Below are 23,359 nucleotides of genomic sequence, written 5' to 3' on the forward strand. Positions count from 1 at the left end.
TTTTTTTTTAGTACTTTAAAACATATCCTGAGTAAACGGACGTTGTGATTCAGGGGTCATTCTTAAAGGATTGGAACAAATTTTGAACTGTAGCATAAAGAGCAAGGTATTGAAGAGGGGCCGAACCCCCTTATATGTGTAATAATAAATATAATCAAATAGCTCGTGGAAATGGACTGTAAGTAAGGAGCGACCCGGCTCAATAGTAACCAAAACTCTAAAAAACAGAATTTCAATACCAATAGATGTATCAAAAGAATTGGATTGTTATGCTGGTTTCAAATATATAATTTTTATCAAGTTTAGTTTTACACATCAAAAGTTACGAGAAAAATTTGTCTTATTTTTGAAAAAAGGTTAAACACCCCCTGAAAGTCAAAGAATCTTAAAGAAAATCACACCGTCAGTCAGAATCAGCATATCAGAAAACCCTACTGTAGATGTTTTAATCTCTTATCTACCAAAATGTGGAATTCCGCATTTTTTGCCAGAAGAAAAATCAGAAGAAAAATCACGGTGATCGTATATGCTAGTGATAGCATAGTCGAAAAATCTATTAACTATGTCTTTGAGTGTGACTTAATCCCAAAGTCGGCGGTGGGAAGGGCTGTATGCTGTGAAATCAGGCCATTATTTGCAATAGTATTGTTTATTGTGAAGTATTCAGAAATTTTCAGGGGAATTTTTCTGGTGGAAGAGAATATTACGTGGGGGGATCTTTCCATGGAAGAGTTTTTCAGGTCGGGAGAGAACTTTTCATGAAGGGTGTGCCGGATTTCCCTACATTATTTAAAAAACGTTCAAAAATTAAATAATATAAAGAAGCTTTTGTAACTTAAAGTAATGAGCAACATTAAAACTTAAAACGGACAGAAATTATTGCGTATACGAGAGGGTTTTTCCCCTCGTCAATACCTTGCTCTTTACGCAAAGGTTTTTTTTTAGTACTTTCATAAGAGCTATTTATTCTAATTAAACCGTTTGTGACTTAGGGAACATTCCTAAAGAATTGGAGCAAAATTTGAGCTTTAGCGTAAAGAGCAAGGTATTGACTAGATTTTAATTGAGGTTTTAAATTAAGTTTTAGTTACTCATTTACGGTGAGCCAAAATCAAAACCTGCATTAATTCGAAAACGTTTAGAAATTAAATGAAAAAACGAGTTTGTTAACTGAAAGTAAGGAGCGACACTAAAACTTAAAACGAACAGAAATTATTCCGTATACGAAAGGGGCTAGTCCCTCCTCAACCTCTTAATCTTTACGCTAATTTTTTTATTGTTTTAAAAAGTAAGAGTTTTAAGAAAGAGTCAAAATTTAGCGTAAAGAGCGAGGCGTCAAGGAGGGAAAAGCGCCTTTCATATACGGAATAATTTCTGTTCGTTTTAAGTTTTAATGTCGCTCCTTGTTTTCAGTTAAGAAAACTTGTTGTTTTTATTTAATTGCAATTAAGAAGGGACGCGGTTCAATAGTAAACGAAATTTTAGAAAACAGAATGTTTATATCAACTGAGTCTCTGCTCAGTAGGAACCTCCCTCAGACCACTCAGTGCGTCGTCAGATGGTGGATAGTGGAATGCCCTACAGATAAGGAGGGAACCTCCATAGGAGATGTGTACCAAGGGGAGATCTTGTCCTTAGGGGTCCATAGTAAAAGCTGGAGAATCCTTTCCCTGGGGATGTAAAGACAGGTAGAGGAGGAGGAAGGCCCCTCAAATGTATACTCAGAAGTGTCTACTGGCGTATGGACACGTCCTGTGAGCCACAAGGCTTCCCACATCAGTGGTTTAAACTAAATGGTGACGTAGAACACCATTGCAGGATGATCTTCTGTATAAAGACAATTTAGGCAGGGTGTAAGATCCAGATCAATGGACGGCAGCCTCTGCAAAAGGCTTTCTCGACCCTGTCGGGATACCTACGAGATTGGGGACCTTGCAGTCAACTGTATTCCCACTTAAGGAGTGGCATTCATAGAATTTTTTGACACTGATTCCAATCTCTCCAGGCTTGCAAACAACCATCAATGGATGGTTCTCAAATTGATTGTTTATGCGTTCGATAAAATAATATAAGACTTAGAACGTTGGTAGTTTACGTCTGCGGGGTATATCTCCGATCCCTTATATAGGGTCAATCCCTAAGTGCTGTTTTAAATCCAAAGCTTTTGATCACTTTTTCAAGGCTTGTAACATCACCCTTAAGTGTCACGAGTGTACTCGTCCTTCTGTTTCTATATGCGAAATGCCAGTCCACCCCAGTCAAGTGTACGATTTGTCCATAGCGTTGCAATGCCTATCTTTCATTCAGCATGAAACAGTTTGCAAGGAAGGAAGCAGTCTCCAAACTCTGAAGTCTTAATCAGTCTCCAAACTCGGAAGTCCTAATCAGTCTCCAAACTCTGAAGGAAATAAGTAGTTAATCCTATTTTTTTCCCAAAACATTTTGGGATGATTTAATTAAAGTGGATTTTGTGATGCTTTTTTGTTATCAGTATAATATTATGTTTAACAAAAACAAGAGAATATAGAAATGTATAGTTTAGAAAAAGAAAATGAGGGCATTTTTCTGCTTCGTTTATTCCACTGATTGAGAATTCCCCAAGTTTTCTTTTTTTTCAAGGGCATTTTTTATGTTTTCTTGCTTTTTTTTTGTCAAACATCATGTAGCCTAGCCAGAACAATTTTTGAACATATTTAATTTATTAGAACATAATTAAATAGAAAGTCTTTAGATCGTTGGGATTGCACGTCTGCGGGATGTATGTCAGTGAGGGATATGTTTCAGTATGTTTACCGTAGGCTAATAGGTGTAAAGCTTCAGTATATCTGCTCATCGTCTAGCTTTATGTCATTGATAAAATAAAAAGAAAAAAATTTTAAACTAAAAGTAAGGAGCAACATTAAAAATTAATCCGAACAGAAATTGTTCTATGTATGAAGGGGGCTGTCCTTTCCTCAACCCTGCTCTTTACGGTAACATCTTAAAGTTCTTTAAAAATTCTTCTCATTCAAATTCAATGGTCCATGTGTTTGAATAATCTTTCCTAGATAGTCGTGACAAAAGCCAAACTTTACCGTAAGCCCCCCCTTAAATACTGAATAATTTATGTTCGTTTTATGTTTTAATGTTGCTCCTTATTTTCAATAACAAAATTGTCTTTTTATTTAATTTCTGACCTTGCTTCAAGTCATGTGAGGGAATCTCCTTCTCCCCCTCACCCCCGTGTAAAATTTCACCTGGACATTTTCCTCTCTTCAGAAAATATTCTCCATGGAAAATACTGCATGCAGAAAATCCCCCCTCATAAAATTCAGTATATTTCTCGAGTATATGCATTGGAGAACCCTATTGTAGAACTTTTAAGCTTCCATCTGCAAAAATGTGGAATTTTTTTTCCTTAGAAGAAAGATCACAGATGCGTGTTTTTTTTCTCCTGGGGTTATTACATCGGACCAATAGTCCTAGATTATCAGAAACAGGGGCATTCGAACAAAAATTAGTAGTTCTGGCGCTCTTTTTAAGTGACTTAAGAAATTAGGGGGGGGGCAACTACACCCTCTCACCCCCTTTTTCCCTGCAAACTCGTCCGATTAAAATTTTTGAGATACCCATTTTTTTCAGCATAGTAGAAAGGCCCAATAACTATGTCTTTAGAGATAATGTGACCCCCATCACCCCCGGGGAAAAGTATTTAAGTTATAAAATTTGCTCATTGTTTACGTAGTATTTGTTATTGGGAAGTATTTATTAATTTTCAGTTGGGGCGGGGGGGGGGGAATTGGGACATTTCCAAGGGCATAACTTTCCATGGGGAGGGAAATTTCTGGGGGTGAACTTTTTGGGGAAATTTTACCTGGGGGAAATTTGCTGGAATTCATATATGACTTTATTTTTATTACTCTTACTTTCTCTTCGGCGACTCAATGTTACATATGAAGATGTACAAAGGAATTGCCTGGGAGGAAATTTTTACCAGAATGGAGCTGACTAGAGTATCTTTCCGTAGGGGGGGGGGATTTCTCCACGGGATAAATTCTCCAGAGCGAATTTTTTGCGGGATCAATTTTCTACTTGAGGGCGTGGGTATTTAGGGGAAAACTTCTCTACGGATGAGGGGATTTTCGGCGTCATTTTAAACCGATCATTTCAAATGAAAGTGCACTAAGAAGAATTTTTCACCTGGAACCGTTCGGAAGAATTTTTTGGAGGAAATTTTAAGCAAGAATAGAATTGTCTGGGATGAATTTTGCTGGCGGGGGGGGGGGGGGGTGGGTATTTTAAGTTGGAATAGCTTTTCATTGAGGGATTTTCCTTGGGGAGAAGGAATTTCCTATAGAGGGAGATAACTTCGAAGACCCCACTGCCTTTCCATGACGAAAGTATAACAGTCCAAAATAGGGATGAAACCTGTTAATCGACAATGAACAGATAAAAATTTTTTAATTGGATATTTCGAACACATATACTTTCTCCATAGAGGGGCAGCTGGCATGATTTAAAGTAATCAGAAATTAAATGAAAAGCAATTTTTTTTCAACTGAACACAAGGAGCAACATCGAAACTTAAAACACACAGAAATTATTAAGTATACAAGGGGAGCTGCCCCCCTCCTCAATGATTCGCACTTTACGATAAAGCTTGTCATTTTGTCTCAATTCTTTACGAACAACTCCTAAAACACAAGGACCGTTTAATTAAAATAATAAGCTTTTTTAAATTTTCTAAAAAACTTCAGCGTAAAGAGCAAGGTATTGAGAAGGGGGCATCCCTCTCATATACTTTTTATATTCTGTTTGTTTGAAGTTTTGATGTTGTTCCTTACTTTCAGTTGAAAGAAAACTTATTTTTTGATTGGATTGTACATGGGAGCTTGAAACCTCTACAGTAGGTTTCTCTGATATGTTGGATGTGATGATGCGAATTACATTAAGATTGCTCGATCTTTTTGGTTGTGTTTCCCTTCTATTTGAAAATCAAGTAAATTTTCTCAGGCACATATCTTTCAATAGATATCATTAAACTTAATTTACCTTATACATTTGAAATCAAAATAAAAAGTAATTTCTTTGGGTGTATCTATTGTTACGAAAATTCCACATTTAAGAGTTTCGATTACTATTGGGTCGAATAGTTCTTGAATTGAAGTTCGTTACCACGAACCTTTTTGACCCTAAGCTGGGTTGGTATGGTGTAAACTTGATTCATCATAATGGTAAGCGCTATGAACTATCCTAACCCTGGTTCTGGAAATTTTTGCTCCATTGGTGGAGTCTTGTTAAGCTTTAAATTAACTCCCTAAGCATATTTGGCATTTTAAATAATTCTGTAGGCCAAGATGCAAAAATACTTTAAATTTATCTTCCTCTGTATGCAGCCGATATATTTCTGGTTTAACAGGGGAAACCAAACGATATAAGAATTTCTCGGTCCTTCAAGTTAGTACTTAGGGTCTTTGTTCATCGATTGATCAGCTAATAGTTACTAATAGACTGCTTGACGTTATTGGGCTATGTGAAACCTTTCTATAATGAAATGCTGCTTTATTTGCTCGGATATAGGACAGAAACCTAAATCGGCGGAGGACGGCAAAAGACGGACTCGCCGTCCACCTTGTACATATCCAATGACCTTCTACACATTGCCAGAAGGGCTTTATCAAGAAACCTGGGAGGGATATTTGATTCCCTATTTACTGAAATTAAGTTTCAAGGGAAAGACTTTATTAGTAATGTGTACTGATCTCATGTGAATTCATCCTTTTATATCTTCAGATCCTTAATAAGCTTTTAGTTTGACAATACAAACTTGTCTGTGAGAGCTTATCATAATAGGAGATTCCAAATTTAGCTTACATAATCTTGTATCTTCGTTGACGATGGATTTTCTATCAGCTCCACTCGCAGCTGGAATACTACCAACAGTTTGAATTCCGACACGTGTAGCTTTGATTACGGCTATCTTGATCGACAGTATTTTTTCTCAATCAATTAATTGTGGAATCCTGTACTTGCAAACAGTATACTAGAACATATTTCTGTCTATTTTGTTTTTATGACAAAGAAGATGATTATTCTGAAGACCCTTACTATGGGCTCAGCTGCCTTTAAGTCAAATTGTCAAATTAGGTCAAATTGTGCTAACCTTTCTTAGATCCCGGTCAGCAGAGACGCCATGGGATATACTCAACAAAAATATGGACTTTTACTCATGATTTGACTCATTTTTTGAATCTGTCAAAACTGATATTTTCAATGTGTATAATACATCTGCTTCTGGTTTCAAAGCAAAAATGTTTATCCCCTGAATTCTGTAGATGACCCATGGCCTTCTCAGAAACTGGAGAAGAAAAAAAGACTTTAGCAAGTCAAAAGTCAACAAGGCCATCATGAAGTGCATCTCCTTCTCGCCTTCATCGTTTCAGCTATACCATATATGTATAATTCTTTTAATTAACGATTTCTTTATTTATTATTGATCATATCACAAAACTACAAATAAATTAAACCAACATGCCCACTACTAGAGGGCTAATTCTGTGATTCGGAAAGCTAAACGGCTTTCTTATTTTGCAGATTCTTTTTCATTGTTGAAAGAATTTTCGGATTTGTTTTCGCCTTCTCGGTTTGATATTTCACGACTTTGTTTGATGGTTCTTCGTAATTTAATCGGTAAATTTAGCTTAGTATATCAAGACTCCGTGAATTTAAAGCTCAATAAGTATTTACGTCTTATTTTGCAAAAGTTGGGAAAACTACTGCTTCTTCAGTAAGCTCTTTCTAAATTCAATTTCAAATCAGATATTGGTCCGACTTGCCTGAAACTCGATTGCCCCTGGCGCCAGTTTCTGAGGTTGAAAAAAGGAGACTTGTTAGTGGATTGAAAATTTTGACACCTTCTGGTATTCATCGTATACCCACAAAGGTAGTGAATTTTGTTCTTCTCTTAATAATTTCTCCATTAACAAGACTTGTAAATCTGTCCTTCAATAACGTTAACTTTCCCAGTTCATGTAAGCGAGGTGGAGTTATTATTTATACGATGGTGAATCTCCGAGGGATCCAGCTAATTATTGACCAATATTCTCATTGTTTGTGTTTAGCAAAACTTTTGAAAAGCCTTTGCTTTCCCAACTTCTGTTCTTTCTAGAGGTTCTTCGACTAATCTTTAAACTTTGCCACATTCAGGTTTTGATCCTGGTCTGGCTCTTGCCACAATATTTTTGAAGGTCTAAAGAGCTTTTAATCAACTGATCCACCATATACAACTCTTTAAGTTACCCCATACGGCCTAAGAGGAAGTGTTAGTGCTTGCTTTGATTCCTTTTTGTCTGAAAGTGTTATTTCCGTTGGCTTTCTTTTCCACTCACCGTATCATGTCTAGTTTGGGCTCCGTCAAGGCTCGGTCCTAGGACCAGTTCTGTTCTTATTATATGTAAATGACTTTTTTTTGGTACGGTCACTAACCAAATACAAACAGTTGGTTGTTATCCAATGTCACCCCGAATCTTTCCATGCCCACAAATATAGACCTCCATCAACTGATGACGACGTCAACTGGTTCTACTGGTTGCCTTCATAAATGACAGTGCTATTGGTACTTGTGCCAGAACAGAGTCTGAGATCCGTAACAATTTGACTGTTTTGTTTGAGAGAGTAAATCTATGGTTCAATGTTAATTGCCTCGCATTAAATGTTGCTATACAGAGCTTTCTAATTTCCTATCAAATTACTTAGGTTTTCTCATAACTTTCGGAAATTTATTTTTCACGGGGTTCTTTCAGTAGACCTAGTATTCACTATATTCAGTTCCTAGGTATTTTGCTTAATGAGCACCTCTCCTTCTGATATCATAATAATCAAATTAAAATGAAGACATTGAGGAGTCTTGGAATTCTTGGAAAGCTCAGACTCATTTTTTGCATGTCAAATTTAAACTTTCTACCTAATTTAATGTTGTGTTTCTTTCTAATAACAGTCCTAATGGTATAAGGCAAAGCAAGGAACCTTATCCTTGAAACAAATAGTCCTATTGAAAACAAGTTGCTTAATTTGTAGATATTTATGTTATTTTTTGTTTGTCCTTCGTACTTTTATTTAATTACATGGTGAGATTTTTGTAGCCCTTACAACTAGAACGTCCACAAGATCAATCTACATACTGTTGTAATTATGATGGTACTCGAGTTCCATTCAGTCCATCGGTCAGATGAGGTTTCAAGCCCTGACTTCTTTTTGTTCTGCCTGGAATACATGGCCTGATTTGGCTAAGAAGTGACATTCGTTTGATGAATATTTTTTTTTTATATTTTCTGGTCCCTGAACAGTTAAGATTTTTTTTTTCTTTATTCATTTTTTTCTCCTTATGACCTCCATGCGGTTGGCAGTTTGTCTAAGCTGGAATTGTGTGTTGATTTGTTTGCTGTGCAAAGCACTTTGCTCTGGCTTGTTTTTCAAGGCAGTGGGAGGGGTCAGTGATGGGCGGTTGATTGTTATTTCTCTTTTTATTGTGTTTTATTTGTTTTCATTCATTCTCTTTCTTTTTCGCTTTTTATCTCCTTTTTTGCTTTTAATCTTTTTTTGCTTTTACTCCTTTTTTTTCTTTCTCTCTACATTCCCACCCGTTCAGCTTAGTGGGATCAAGGGGGGGGGGGGTTATGATTATCAGCAATGTCTATTTGTTATAGTTTTTTCTTGGAATAATTAAGGTAAAATAAATAAGTTGGCATAATTAAGAGGCCTGAACAAAAGTATTTGATTCGGTTCCACTCCTTGTTCTAATTTTTTCTACCGAATTGGCACCCAAGACCATTAAAAGATCATGAGCAATGGTTTTTAATTATCAAACTTTAAGGATTAGAACAAACCTGATGGTAACAAATACTCTGATGGTAACAAATACCTGATGGTAGAGCATTTCCATATGGTTGTGATTTAGGTTCCTATTTGGTTTTGACTTTGGATTAAATAAAAAAAAAAACAAGTTTTTTTAAATGAAAGTAAGGAACAACATTAAAACTTGAAACGAACAGAAATTACTCCGTATACGAAAGGGGCTTTTCCTCCTCAACGCCCCGCTCTTTACGCTAAAGTTTCTTACTGTTTTAAAAATAGATTTAAGAGAAAGAGTCAAACTTTAGCGTAAAGAGTGAGGCGTTGAGGAAGAAAACCCCTTTCATATACGGAGTAATTTCTGTTCGTTTTAAGTTTTAATGTTGCTCCTTACTTTCATTTAAAAAACTTGTTTTTTTATTTAATCCAAAGTCAAAACCAAATAGGAACCTAAATCACAACCATATGGAAATGCTCTACCATCTGGCATTTGTCCCCCCCCCCCTCCCTAGAATTTTATTTAATGCAATTCACAATTCTGAAATTTTGCAGCTACAGTATGCCTCCATTTTCAGCAATGTTTATTACTTCTTTGGGGGCTTACGAGCTTCAAAAGAGGGTTGGGGGTGATTTCTGCCTTCTGCCATTCAGAAAAAAACAGATGAATGAGAATGATATAAAACTACGAAAAAATAGTAAATATTATGAGGTTCCAAGGGGTTTGAAACCCACAGTGTCAACCCCCCCCCCCCCCGCTAACCCAGTCGCTCAGACCAGTGTCCACAATATAGTTTTACCAAGCTTTCCTTTTGAAGATCCGTCTTTTAATAAATCGAAACAAAATTATATGAAAATTTTAAGGAAATTGTTTACATTTTTGCTAAGACTTGGGGAAGTCCTTCATACATATCTTTATCTGCAAACATGTCTTTATCTGGTTGGGGTCTATGCAGTCGGTTATTGTATTCCTTTTGTTCTTTATATGTATGACAGCTCACAAGTACATAAATAATAATATAAAACATATCATATCTCCTCATGAGCTTCGAAATATATTTAAGCTTGTCACCTTTGTACGCTTAGGTTGATACAATTTGTGAATTTAGAGATGGCAGCAGTCATTATTGGAGAGATCTCAAAAATCCTATGTAACCTCATTTCTCTGGAGGTATATTTTTAAACAACTTTTGGTGACGAAGATGATAAAAACGTAAGATTTTATTTTGTTTAATTGCTGGATCTGAAGTTTAAACTTAAGTTTTTAAATTGAGGTTAGAATATCTTGGCAATAATTATTTCAAAAGATATCAGTTTTTTCTTTGTAAAACAAAATATTTTACTTCAGATTTTTAGCTTTAAGCCAGTACTGTAAGGAAGTTATCATTGAACAACATTAGAGCCTTCATTTTTAAAAGCTTGTTTTTAATTCATATTTAATATTTAATTAATGTTAATTCATATCATATTCATATTTAAAAGGTTGTTAAATCATTTACTGAAGGGAAATACTATTTAAAAAAGACCTTTTACACAAGCTTCCGAATTAGAATTACTTTCTATGTTAATGCTCATTGTGAACGTTTTTTCAGGGTTGAATTATCATTTTGAGAGAATTTTTTAGAATATTAGAGTAGTATAAGTATGGGGGTTGTAGGAGGATTTACAAGCTCTAGCATATAAATCTAAATCTAAGATAATTTGCTATGATACGCTACTTTTTCTTGAATACGCTTTTAAAACACTAAGATTGTTTAGCCCTTCAGATTATTCTGGGAACTAACTTCTTCTTCAGGTTTACATTTTTATTGCAAGTCTAATATACTGCCATTAAATCTTGCTAAGTGGGAGGTCAAATCTCCAGAAGAAATTTTCCAATGATCTAATTTCATACTGATAAATTAAAGCCTTGTAATTGTGCTAATAGTTTCCACCTTGATTAAAGCGAAAATCATGTTCTTTTAAGTAGATCTGAGGACATAAAAGGGTAAACATACAGGAATTTAGGTATCCAACAAGAGTTCGTTTTTCTTCTCCCTCCCGGGGTAGGTCATCACCTCTTCTGATGACTGCATTTGTTAAGTGGGAGGTCAAATTTCCAGAAGGAATTTTCCAATGAATTAATTTCATAGTGATAAATTAAAGCCTTTTAATTGTGCTAATAGTTTGCACCTTAATTAAAGCGAAAATCATGTCCTTTAAAACAGATCTGAGGACATGAAAGGGTAAATATAACGGGATTTGGGTGTCAAAGTGGAGTTCATTTTTCTTTTACCTCCTGAGATAGGTCATTATCCCTTCTGATGACTGCCATTGTTAAGCGGGAGGTCAAATTTCCTGAAGGAATTTTCCAATGAATTAATTTCATGGTGATAAATTGCCTTTTAATTGTGCTAATAGTTTGCACCTTGATTAAAGCGAAAATCATGTTTTTTAAAACAGATCCGAGGACATGAAAGGGTAAATATAACGGGATTTGGGTGTCAAAGTGGAGTTCATTTTTCTTCTCCCTCCTGGGATAGGTCATTATCCCTTCTGATGACTGCCTTTGTTAAGCGGGAGGTCAAATTTCCAGAAAGAATTTTCCAATGAATTAATTTCATAGTGATAAATTAAAGCCTTTTAATTGTTGTAATAGTTTGCACCTTAATTAAATCGAAAATCAGGTCTTTTTAAACAGATCTGAGGACATGAAGGGGTAAATATACAGGGATTTGGGTATCCAAGTGGAGTTCATTTTTCTTCTCCCTCCTGAGGTAGGTCATTACCCCTTCTGGTGACTGCCTTTATTAAGCGGGATTTCACATTTTCAGAAGGAATTTCCAATGAATTAATTTCATAGTGATAAATTAAAGGCTTTTAATTGTGCTAATAATTTTCACCTTGATTAAAGCGAAAATCATGTCCTTTTAAACAGTTCTGAGGACCTGAAGGGGTAAACATACAGGGATTTGGGTATCCAAGTGGAGTTCATTTTTCTTCTCACTCCTGTGATTGGTCGTTACCCCTTCTGGTGACTGCCTTTGTTAAGCGGGAGTTCAAATTTCAAGGAGGAATTTTCCAATGAATTAATTTCATAGTGATAAATTAAAACCTTTTAATTGTGCTAATAGTTTGCACCTTGATTAAAGCAAAAATCATGTCCTTTTAAACAGTTCTGAGGACATGAAGGGGTAAACATACAGGGATTTGGGTATCCAAGTGGAGTTCATTTTTCTTCTCCCTCCTGGGATAGGTCGTTACCCTTTCTGGTGACTGCCTTTGTTAAGAGGGAGGTCAAATTTCCAGAAGGAATTTTCTAATGAATTAATTTCACCTTGATTATAGTGAAAATCGTGTCCTTTTAAATAGTTTTAAGGACCTGAAGGGGCAAACATACTGGGATTTGGGTATCCAAGTGGAGTTCATTTTTCTTCTCCCTCCTGGGATAGGTCGTTACCCCTTCTGGTGACTGCCTTTGTTAAGCGGGAGGTCAAATTTCCAGAAGGAATTTTCCAATGAATTAATTTCATAGTGATAAATTAAAGCCTTTTAATTGTGCTAATAGTTTTCACCTTGATTATAGCGAAAATCATGTCCTTTTAAACAGTTCTGAGGACATGAAGGGGTAAACATACAGGGATTTGGGTATCCAAGGGGAGTTAATTTTTCTTCTCCCTCCTGGGATAGGTCGTTACTCCTTCTGGTGACTGCTTTTGTTAAGCGGGAGGTCAAATTTCCAGAAGGAATTTTCTAATGAATTAATTTCACCTTGATTATAGCGAAAATCATGTCCTTTTAAATAGTTTTAAGGACCTGAAGGGGTAAACATACAGGGATTTGGGTATCCAAGTGGAGTTCATTTTTCTTCTTCCTCCTGGGATAGGTCGTTACTCCTTCTGGTGACTGCTTTTGTTAAGCGGGATGTCAAATTTCCAGAAGGAATTTTCCAATGAATTAATTTCATAGTGATAAATTAAAGCCTTTTAGTTGTGCTGATAGTTTGCACCTTGATTAGAGTATATCTGAGGACATGAAGGGGTAAATATACAAGCAGTTGGGTATCAAAGTGGAGCTCATTTTTCTTCTCCCTTCTGAGGTAGGTCCTTACCCCTTCTGGTCACTGCCTTGTGGCGCCTATGCACCAGATTTAATTTAATTGGAAGCGAAATTTATTTAATATTCTAAACAAGATATTTTATGGAAGGCACTGAAATTGTAAAATAATGTAAAAAAAATTTGCATTCACAGTGTGAAGAATAGAAATTGTAATAAAAGTAGCCTTTTGTAATAGTCAAGGCTATAAGACGTGCATTATGTAGGCTACAGAGACTAATGAAGCAATTGCAATTTTCAATTTCGTTTAGGCTTACTTAAAAGTCTAATAACATTATTTTAAGTAATAAAATACGTACAAGGTATACATAATTCAGGCTTGGGTGATAACTTCTATTTTCAGTTTTGTTTAGCCTTGAATGAAAGTTCAAAAAACAAGTACAGTAATTTAAGGATCATACGGAAATTGCAAATATGATACAAAGGCAACAGAATACAAAAACAGATGTATAGTGAATTTACAACGAATGTACTCGTCTGGTAATCAGTAATTTTCAGCTATTTTAGGATGTTTTCAATTTCGTTCAGGCTTAATTAAAAGTCATTACACTATTTATTTTGAAATAATATTGGTGATAAAATAGGTACACGGTAAATATAATTCAGGCTGGTGTAGTGACTTGTATTTTTTTGGTTTAATTTGACCTTAAGTGAAAATAAAAAAAAGTCTGGTAATTTAAGGATAACACTGAAATTACAAATACGATACACGCACAACATAATACCAGGGACGTATAGTGAATTTGCAACAAATGTGCTGGTCTGGAAAATCAATTATTTTTAGCTTTTTTAAGCGGTTTTTAATTTCTTTCGGGTTGAATTAAAAGTCAAACTGATAATTTTGAAACAATATCTTGGATAATAAAATAAGTACAGAGTAACAAGAGAGTATCCAGGATTTTCGTTCGAAGGTGTTTTTTCAGGGTGGGGGGAGAACCAAAACTTAAACAAACTAAAAAAAATCTGTTTATATGGATTGTTATTAGGTTTCTATAAGCTGGACAAAAATTTCAAGGAGGGGGTCGGTCAAACCCCGTACCATCTCCAAGGATTTGGTTTGAGTATATTTAGTTCAAAATTAGTTTGTTAATTTTTTCTCAGTTCTACTTAACCTTGATTTGAAGTTCAAAGGTGAATCTAGTAATTCAAGGATTCCATCTAAGATTCAATAGAATGGAAGTATAACAAATACAAGTAAAAATGTAAATCGAATTCGGAACGAATAGGCTCACCTGGTAATTGGTAATTGTTTTGACCTAGTGATGGGCCTACAAATATTTCGATATGCTTATTATTTTGGTTTATCCACATACCTGGCGTAAAAGGTGAAAGTAAAGAAAACTTGTTATTTTACAAAGGTAACTAGATCTAGATTTTCTAAATCTAGAAAAGCTTTTGATTAGGCAGCATTCCCTGCCAAATATAGCAATTTTTTGCGATAAAAAACAATACTTATTGACTTTCATGCAATTTTTGTCCTTCGTAGAATATCCAGAAGGGGTGTAAGTAGGTTTTTCAGAACCAGGGTCAGGATGGTCAATTCTCGGAAATGGAGGGGGGGGTTGTAGTTTTTTTTGTGTTTAATGAAAATATAAAAAACAATTTCCCAATGGAGGGTGGTGGATTTTCCAAGAGGAGAATAATCTGGGGTAGATTTTCTGAGTTAAATTTTGCAAATACTCTAAATATATGCAACACAGTGGATAGTGACTAATTCGCTGCTTGGAGAGATCGTTGACTGATACAGCCAACTCCTGTTTCTTTACCTCGTTTTTTCGAAGGCCCAGTGAAGCACTGGGTATGGCTTCATTACCTTGTTCTTTACCTCGTTTTTTTTTCTGCTTGGAGAGATCTTTGGCTGATCCAGCCAACTCCAGTTTCTTTACCTAGTTTTTTCTCGAAGGCCCAGTAAAGCACTGGGTATGGCTTCTTTACAAATCCACTACAGAACACGATTGAATTGGACATTCCAATCCGATTACAGATACTAGTCGGGTTCTTTACCTTTTTTTTCTGCTTGGACAGATCTTTGGCTGATCCAGCCAACTCCAGTTTCTTTACCTAGTTTTTTCTCGGAGGCCCAGTGGAGCACCGGGTATGGCTTCTTTACACATCCGCTACGGAACACGATTCGATTGGACATTCTAACCCAATTACAGATATTAGTCGGATTTTTATCTCATTCTTTTCTGCTTGGAGATATCTGTGACTAATCCAGCCAACTCCAGTTACTTTACCTAGTTTTTTTCTCGACGGCCTAGTGAAGCACTCGGTATGGCTTCTTTACACACCTGCTACGGAACACGATTCAATTGGACATTCTAGTCCAATTATAGATATTAGTCGGGTTCTTTACCTCTTTTTTTCTGCTTGGAGAGATCTTTGACCGATCCAGCCAACTCCAGTTTCTTTACCTCGTTTTTTCTCGATAAACCAAGTGAAGCACTGGGTATGGCTTCTTTAAACACCCGCTACGGAACACGATTAAATTGGACATTCTAATCCAATTACAGATATTGGTCGGATTCTTTACCTCATTCTTTTCTGCTTGGAGATATCCGTGACTGATCCAGCCAACTCCAGTTTCTCTACCTAGTTTTTTTTTTTTTCTCGAAGGCCTAGTGAAACACTCGGTATGGCTTCTTTACACACCCACTACGGAACACGGTTAAATTGGACATTCTAATCCAATTATAGATATTAATCGGGTTCTTTACCTCTTTTTTTCTGCTTGGAGAGATCTTTGACTGATCCAGCCAACTCCAGTTTCTTTACGTCGTTTTTTCTCGATTGCCCAGTGAAGCACTGGATATGGCTTCTTTACACACCCGCTGCGGAACACGATTCAATTGGACATTCTAATGCAACTACAGATATTATTCGGGTTCTTTACCTTGTGTTATTCTGCTTGGAGAGGTCTTTGGCTGATCCCGCCAGCTCCAGTTTCTTTACCTAGTTTTTTCTCGAAGGCCCAGTGAAGCACTGGGTATGGCTTCTTTACACATCCACTACAGAACACGATTCAACTGGACATTCTAATCCGATTACAGATATTAGTCGGGTTCTTTACCTCTTTCTTCTGCTAGGACAGATCTTGACTGATCCATCCTTCTCCAGTTTCTTTACCTGTTTTTTTTCTCTAAAGGCCCAGTGAAGCACTAGATATGGCTTCTTTACACACCCGCTACGGAAAACGATTCAATTGGAAATTCTAATCCAATTACAGATATTAGTCGGGTTCTTTACCTCTTTTTTTCTGCTTGGACAGATCTTGACTGATCCAGCCTTCTCCAGTTTCTTTACTTCGTTTTTTCTCGAGTGCCCAGTGAAGCACTGGATATGGCTTCTTTACACACCCTCTACGGAACACGATTCAATTGGACATTCTCATCCAATTACGGATATTATTCGGGTTCTTTACCTTGTGTTATTCTGCTTGGAGAGGTCTTTGACTGATCCAGCCAGCTCCAGTTTCTTTACCTAGTTTTTTTTTCGAAGGCCCAGTGAAGCACTGGGTATGGCTTCTTTACACATCCACTAGAGAACATGATTCAATTGGACATTCCAATCCGATTACAGATATTGGTAGGGGTTCTTTACCTCTTTTTTTCTGCTTGGACAGATCTTGACTGATCCAGCCTTCTCCAGTTTCTTTACCTGTTTTTTTCTCGAAATGCCCAGTGAAGCACTATATATGGCTTCTTTACACACCCACTATGGAACACGATTCAATTGGACATTCTAATCCAATTACAGATATTATTTGGGTTCTTTACCTTGTGTTATTCTGCTTGGAGAGGTCTTTGACTGATCCAGCCAGCTCCAGTTTCTTTACCTAGTTTTTTCTCGAAGGCCCAGTAAAGCACTGGGTATGGCTTCTTTACACATCCACTACAGAACACGATTCAACTGGACATTCTAATCCGATTACAGATATTAGTCGGGTTCTTTACCTCTTTCTTCTGCTAGGACAGATCTTGACTGATCCATCCTTCTCCAGTTTCTTTACCTGTTTTTGTTTTCTCGAAGGCCCAGTGAAGCACTAGATATGGCTTCTTTACAAACCCGCTACAGAACACGATTCAATTGGACACTCTAATCCAATTACCGATATTAGTCGGGTTCCTTACCTCGTTTTTTTCTGATCCAGCCAACTCCAGTTTCTTTATCAATATTTTCGAAGGCCAAGTGAAGTACTGGGTATGCCTGGGTATGGCCATTATCATGTAATTTTGTATTGTCAACCGTAGAAACCGTTCATATGCCTTAATACTACGAAGAATCGTTCATTGCTGGTGGTGGTTGCAGAATTGTTACTCCCTATGTGTAAATATATAAGCCCAAATTATCTATTTCTCTTCTATTCTGTCACTTGTCCTTGTCTTGTCTCGTGCTAAGCTGAAAGAAAACAACCAAGAAACTGGTCTGTTATCGAGTTTTAAACAGTGTAAACTTGAATGAGTGGCGTACAATACAGAAGTACCAAAATTCCGTCCCCTGACCCTACGAAAATAAAAAAAAGTCAAATAAAGTTCTTAAATTTGGAAAGCCTTATTTTCCACGGGATGGGAGAGGGGTATTTTATGCAGGGGTGTACTTTGCGGGAGTATTTTCTGGGGAGGGGGGTAAACGCCAGCCACCCCTCCTCGTATACGTAATAATCTCTATTCGTTTTGTTGATCCTTTCTTTTAGATGGAAAATTTTGTCTTTTTATATCACTAAAAGGCACAAACAGTTCTCAGAGGACAACATTGAAATCGTGCTGATTTTTAAGAGCCAAAAATAGCCAGTAGTTTTTTTTTATTTATCTGGCCGCTGAGCCAGTGTAAATTCAAATCCAGATTTTGTGGTAAGCTTTTATGTCATCAAAGCTTGTTTTTATTTTATTTCATGTTTTGAAAAAAACTGTGCAAAATATTCTTTACTTACAATTTTTATTATTGAACTTTGGCATAACAAAGAGTTAATTAATTTGAGCCAAAAAAAAGATCGGATATATCAAAATCGATATAACAAATATAGAAAATTTAAACATCTTAGCATTTAGTCAAATTATCACCCAGTTCTTTCAATTTGAAGCGAACTACTATTTCTATCGTGACTGTTATAAAGGACAAAACTTTCAGGGCTGTATGAGGGGGAAGTTCAACTGAACAATAAGGCTAGGAATCAGTGAAGATGAAAATGTGACGTTAAGTGACGAAAAGATTGATCAGGTGGGTAGCTTCACATACCTTGGGAGTATTATTAGTAAAGATGATGGGAACAGTAAAGATGTTAAAAGTAGAATAGCCAAGGCTCGCGGTGTTTTTCCACATTTAAAAAATGTTCGGAAGAATAGGTAGATAAGTGTAAACCAAGATTAGAAGATTGGAAGGTATAGTGATGACAGTGGTCAAATATGGCGCTGAAGCATGGGTTCTCCGAAAAACGGATGAAGATTTACTAGATGTTTTCCAGAGAAATTGTTTACGGATTTTTCAGGGTACCCGGCTGACTGACCGTATTTCAAACAGTAGCATGTATGAAAAGTGTGGTTCAATCTCACTTTCTAGGGCTATAATGAAAGAAAGGCTGAGATGGTTAGGGCACGTTCTGCGGATGAAGGATGACAGATTGCCGAAGATTGTCCTTTTCATCCAACTGTCTAGGGCTAAACATAAAGCAGGTCGTCCTCGTTTGGGGTGGGAGGGTTTCATAAAGAAATATTTGAAGGAAATTTGAACTTCTTGGGAGGGTGTGAAGAGGGAGGCATTGAATAGACTGGGATGGAGGAGGAGCGTACGTATATGGGTTGGCCGGAGATGGCTTGGTGCTGCGGTGAGCTGTTAGTAGTAATAGTAGTATATATACATATATATATATATATATATATATATATATATATATATATATATATATATATATATATATATATATATATATATATATATATATATATATATATATATATATATATATATATATGTACATATTTACAGAGAGAAAGAGAGAGAGAGAAGGAGAATTATTCAGTATAATTCACTTGATTTTATAAAATTTATTTCAAAACATTTTAAAGCTAATATAGTACTATGAGTACTATAGAAGAGGGAGGCTTTGAACAGACAGGGATGGAGGAGGAGCGTACATATATGGGTTGGTCGGAGATGGCTTGGTGCTGCGGTGAGCTGTTAGTAGTAATAGTAGTATATATATATATATATATATATATATATATATATATATATATATATATATATATATATATATATATATATAAGTTTTGTCTGTCTGTGTGTCTGTCTGTGGATCAGGTGACGTCATGTTTCTGTGTTGACTGACGTCATGTCCGAAGATATACTCCATCGAAAACAGTTAGAGACGTCAGCTCAAGGTCAATCATTAGAAAAATGTGGTATAGATCTTAATACTGATTGTTTTTCCCATGGACAATTGCACGTTGCATGTTCGAGGGTCGGTAAACCTGACAATCTATTTATATGCAGCGACAATTGGACAGCGAAGAATGATGTATATTCGCAAGTTTTACGCAGTTAATTTGTATTTTGGAACCAAATGAAGCGGTTAATTATCCATCTGAATTTTTAAATTCCATAGATCCTTCAGGGTTTCCACCACACGTGCTACAACTAAAAATAGGCGTACCAATAATACTTTTAAGAAATATCAACCCACCAAAGCTTTGCAATGGCACGCGACTTGCCGTAAAAAAAACAATGGCAAACCTAATAGAGGCCACAATCTTGACAGGGCCTTATGAGGGTGAGGCTGTTCTTATTCCTCGCATTCCCATGATTCCAACGGATCTGCTTTTTCAATTTAAAAGATTGCAATTCCCAATTCTATTAGCATTTGCAACCGCCATCAACAAAGCTCAAGGGCAATCACTAGAAAAATGCGGTATAGATCTTAATACAGATTGCTTTACCAATGTACAATTGTATGTTGCATCTTTGAGGGTCGGTAAACCTGACAATCTATTTATACGCACAGACAATGGGACAGCGAAGACTGTTGTATACTCACAAGTTTTACGTAGTTAATTTGTATTGTATCTATCTATCTGTCTATCTATATAAAAACGAGTTGTGTGTATGCATGTTTGTTTGTTTGTAAAAAGAGCGTTTGTATATGACGTCATTATTAGTACATACGGCTTTGTATATGGACAGACAATGGGAAAGCCAAGAATGTTGTATATTCGCAATTTTTACGTAGTTTGAAACACATATATAAATCTATCTATATTCACAGGTGGGACACAGGGACACAACTACAATGGCGCGTAACTAATATGGCGCGTAACGACTTACGCGCGCTGGGGGGCTTTGGGGGGCGCGAAGCGCCCCACCAACAAGGTGTTGGGGTGGTGAATATAATTCACTTGATTTTATAAAATTTATTTCAAAACATTTTAAAGCTGAAATAGTACTAAATACTCATTTTTAGAAAATTGTCATTGCCATTGACAAGACAAGGATACACAATTCAATTAAGCCATAGCTAGAGCCGAGTAGAAAGTTATTATTATTTTTGGAGGGAGGAGGGGGTACCGATAAATTAAGCCCCCCGTCGATGTTTTTCCAACATTCACTCCTGTAATTAGAGCAGCTTACAACCTTCTAGGGGCGCATACACCCCTTAAATAAGACCTGGATCCACGTCTGGCAACAGCTAGTGAAAAAAGAAAAAAAAAAATTTCAGCCGAGACCCTTGGCCCAGCTGTCCTCAATGGAAACAGATAAATTAAAAAAAAAATCGCAGATAAAAGTCCACAAGACCATATTTAAAAACAAAATACAAACCTTTTTGTTCTGCGGCCTTTCTTTTACGTCTTTTTTGGGGGGCAGGGAGACTTGAACAGTAAAACTCTTTAAAGTATTGGGCAACATAAAATAAAAACATTTTCATAAACATTAGCCTGGGAATCGTGATATTCTAAGAGTTTTCTTTTAGTTGTTTCAAAATTACGATGTTTTTACTGCATCATCATATTTCCGTCAGTGTAGTCCCGTTCAGCCATAAAAATAAAATAAGCAATTTGAATAAGTTAAATTTGACCACGCTTCGATAGTAAAAAAATCAAGCATTAATAATATTTTGATTTTCAAAGACAATCACACCTTCAAAAGAACACTTCTTAAGCTGTTTAATGCTATGTGTATTAACTTTTTTTTTCAGATTTTGAACTCACGTTTCTTTTTTTCAAATTTAATGCCAACCAATACTAAAGACTGCATAATCGAATTTGGATGTCTTTTTTATTAGAAACTAATCTCTGAATTCGTCTAATTTTTTGTGGAAATACATGGTTGCGCAAGCTTCCACTTAAGCAATTAAAACATTCCTACTTCATTTTCAGTGTGCTAATTATTAAAAAAAAGTAAAATACATTGAATAAAAAAAATATGAAAACCCAGTGATGAAATTAGATGCAATAGTTTTGTGCTGAATAAAGATTATTCCAACATTTCTTTGAATTTTCCAAATTCCGAATTTTCAGAAGCCCTTTCACAATCTATTGACTTTAAAAGATTCTTAGTAAATGAACAAGAATTGGATTAAAACTTATTTGCCAAAAACCCAGTGGTTATTATCGTCTCAGCAATTTCCTAGATTTGGTGAAAAAAAAATACTAACATGTCTGAGAACTCAGTTCTAGTTAGTTTCTATGGTCTGTTTTACGAAATTAAATTAGGAACCTGAAGTATGTTATTAGATATTTTCCGAAACTTGTTCATTGAAAATTAATACTGATGCAATCGACGAAATTAGTACCAATTAATGCGTCGATGGAATTAATACCGATGGAATATCGATTGAATCGACAACTCAAAATATGATGCACCCAACAAAATTTTAAAAGCAAAAAAAACAACAAAGACATTTCTTTTGTTTGTTCAATATGATTATAACCATTTATCTGAAAGGAGGAATTTTAATAAATATCCAAGATCTCCTAACCACGATTTTATTTTCAAAGGCTCCAATTTTAGTTCTTATGATACAAATTCATTAAAAAAAGCCTCAGGACTGACACAAAAACCCACATGTAACCAAAGGAAAAACTACCCACAAAAACAATTCAACAGCACATGCAAAATAAAACTAGACCTACGTTGCCCCGGGCAACGTGAAGTGTTGCGGCGACCTTTGTCTGGCTTCGCCGACTAAAGTGTTGCGAGAGCAACAATTTGGTTTTGTTTCATTGCTATCGATCAGTCTGATCAAAGGCTATTCCTCAGCGTTGAAAAAACAACAACTACAAAATAATATCAAAAGAAGGGGCTCAATTGACTTTGCAGCCAGTTGAACTTTATCCTTTTCAATCGTAGACATCGTGACAGATGAAAACTTGGAAGAATATCTTATATAATCTAGTTTTTATTATAAAGCTATCCGTAAATTTTCAGGATTAAAATACCATAGGTGACAATAATTATTACGAAACTACCTCATTGTTTTACGTTATCGTTTGTACCCTTTGCTTAGACACTTAATTCTGTCAGATTTAAAGAGATCGAATATAATGTGCACCAATATGCACAAATTTCTAGCCCAAAGTGAACAGATTCTTACTTACAAGTCCCTCTCCAGTGATAGACATCAAGTTCACCGGAAACAAATAAATTGGTATGCCAACTACCAAAAGTTGCAAACCCCTCATCGCTGAAGATGATTGTAGCCCAACAGCCACTTATTACTTACTAGTCCCCTACATGTCTTACCACTGGAACCAAATTGGTTTAACCATCAAATACACCGGAAACAAATAATAGGTACACCAACTAGCAAAAGTGGCAAACCCCTCATTACCGAAGATGATTATGAGTTAACAGCCGTTTCTCGCCCAAAGTGAACCGATTGTTATTTATAAGACCCTCTCCCGTGATAGGCATCAAGCTCACCGGAAACAAATAAATGGGTACACCAACTAGCATGGTTGCAAACCCCTTATCGCTGAAGTTGACTGTAACCCAACAGCAGATTATTACTTACAAGTCCCCTACATGTCTTACCACTGGAACCAAATTGGTTTTACCATCAAATACACTGGAAACAAATAATAGATACACCAACTAGCAAAAGTTGCTAACCCCTCATTGCCAAAGGTGACTGTTGCTTACAAGTCCTCTATATGTCTTACAATTTGTATCGACCTAGATTTCGTTTAAGTGTGTACCTTGCTACTGAAGCTGTCAACCCCTTGAAACTTTCAAACTGGTATACCTCATGAAGGAATTTTTGTACCAAAAAATGGCTGTCATATACTATGATCAGCTCATCAAGAGCTATCGATTGCAATCAAAAAAATTCTCTCCGTCTTAGTTCAAAATTTGATTTTTTTTTGCCTTAGGCCAACTTTCTAACGTCACCACTTAGAAAGGAGCAAAGGATAAGCTCTAATTTCTTTAGCAATGAGAGAACTTTTAA

Source organism: Artemia franciscana, chromosome 20 (assembly GCF_032884065.1).
Source record: "Artemia franciscana chromosome 20, ASM3288406v1, whole genome shotgun sequence".
In the NCBI taxonomy this organism is placed as follows: Eukaryota; Metazoa; Arthropoda; class Branchiopoda; order Anostraca; family Artemiidae; genus Artemia; species Artemia franciscana.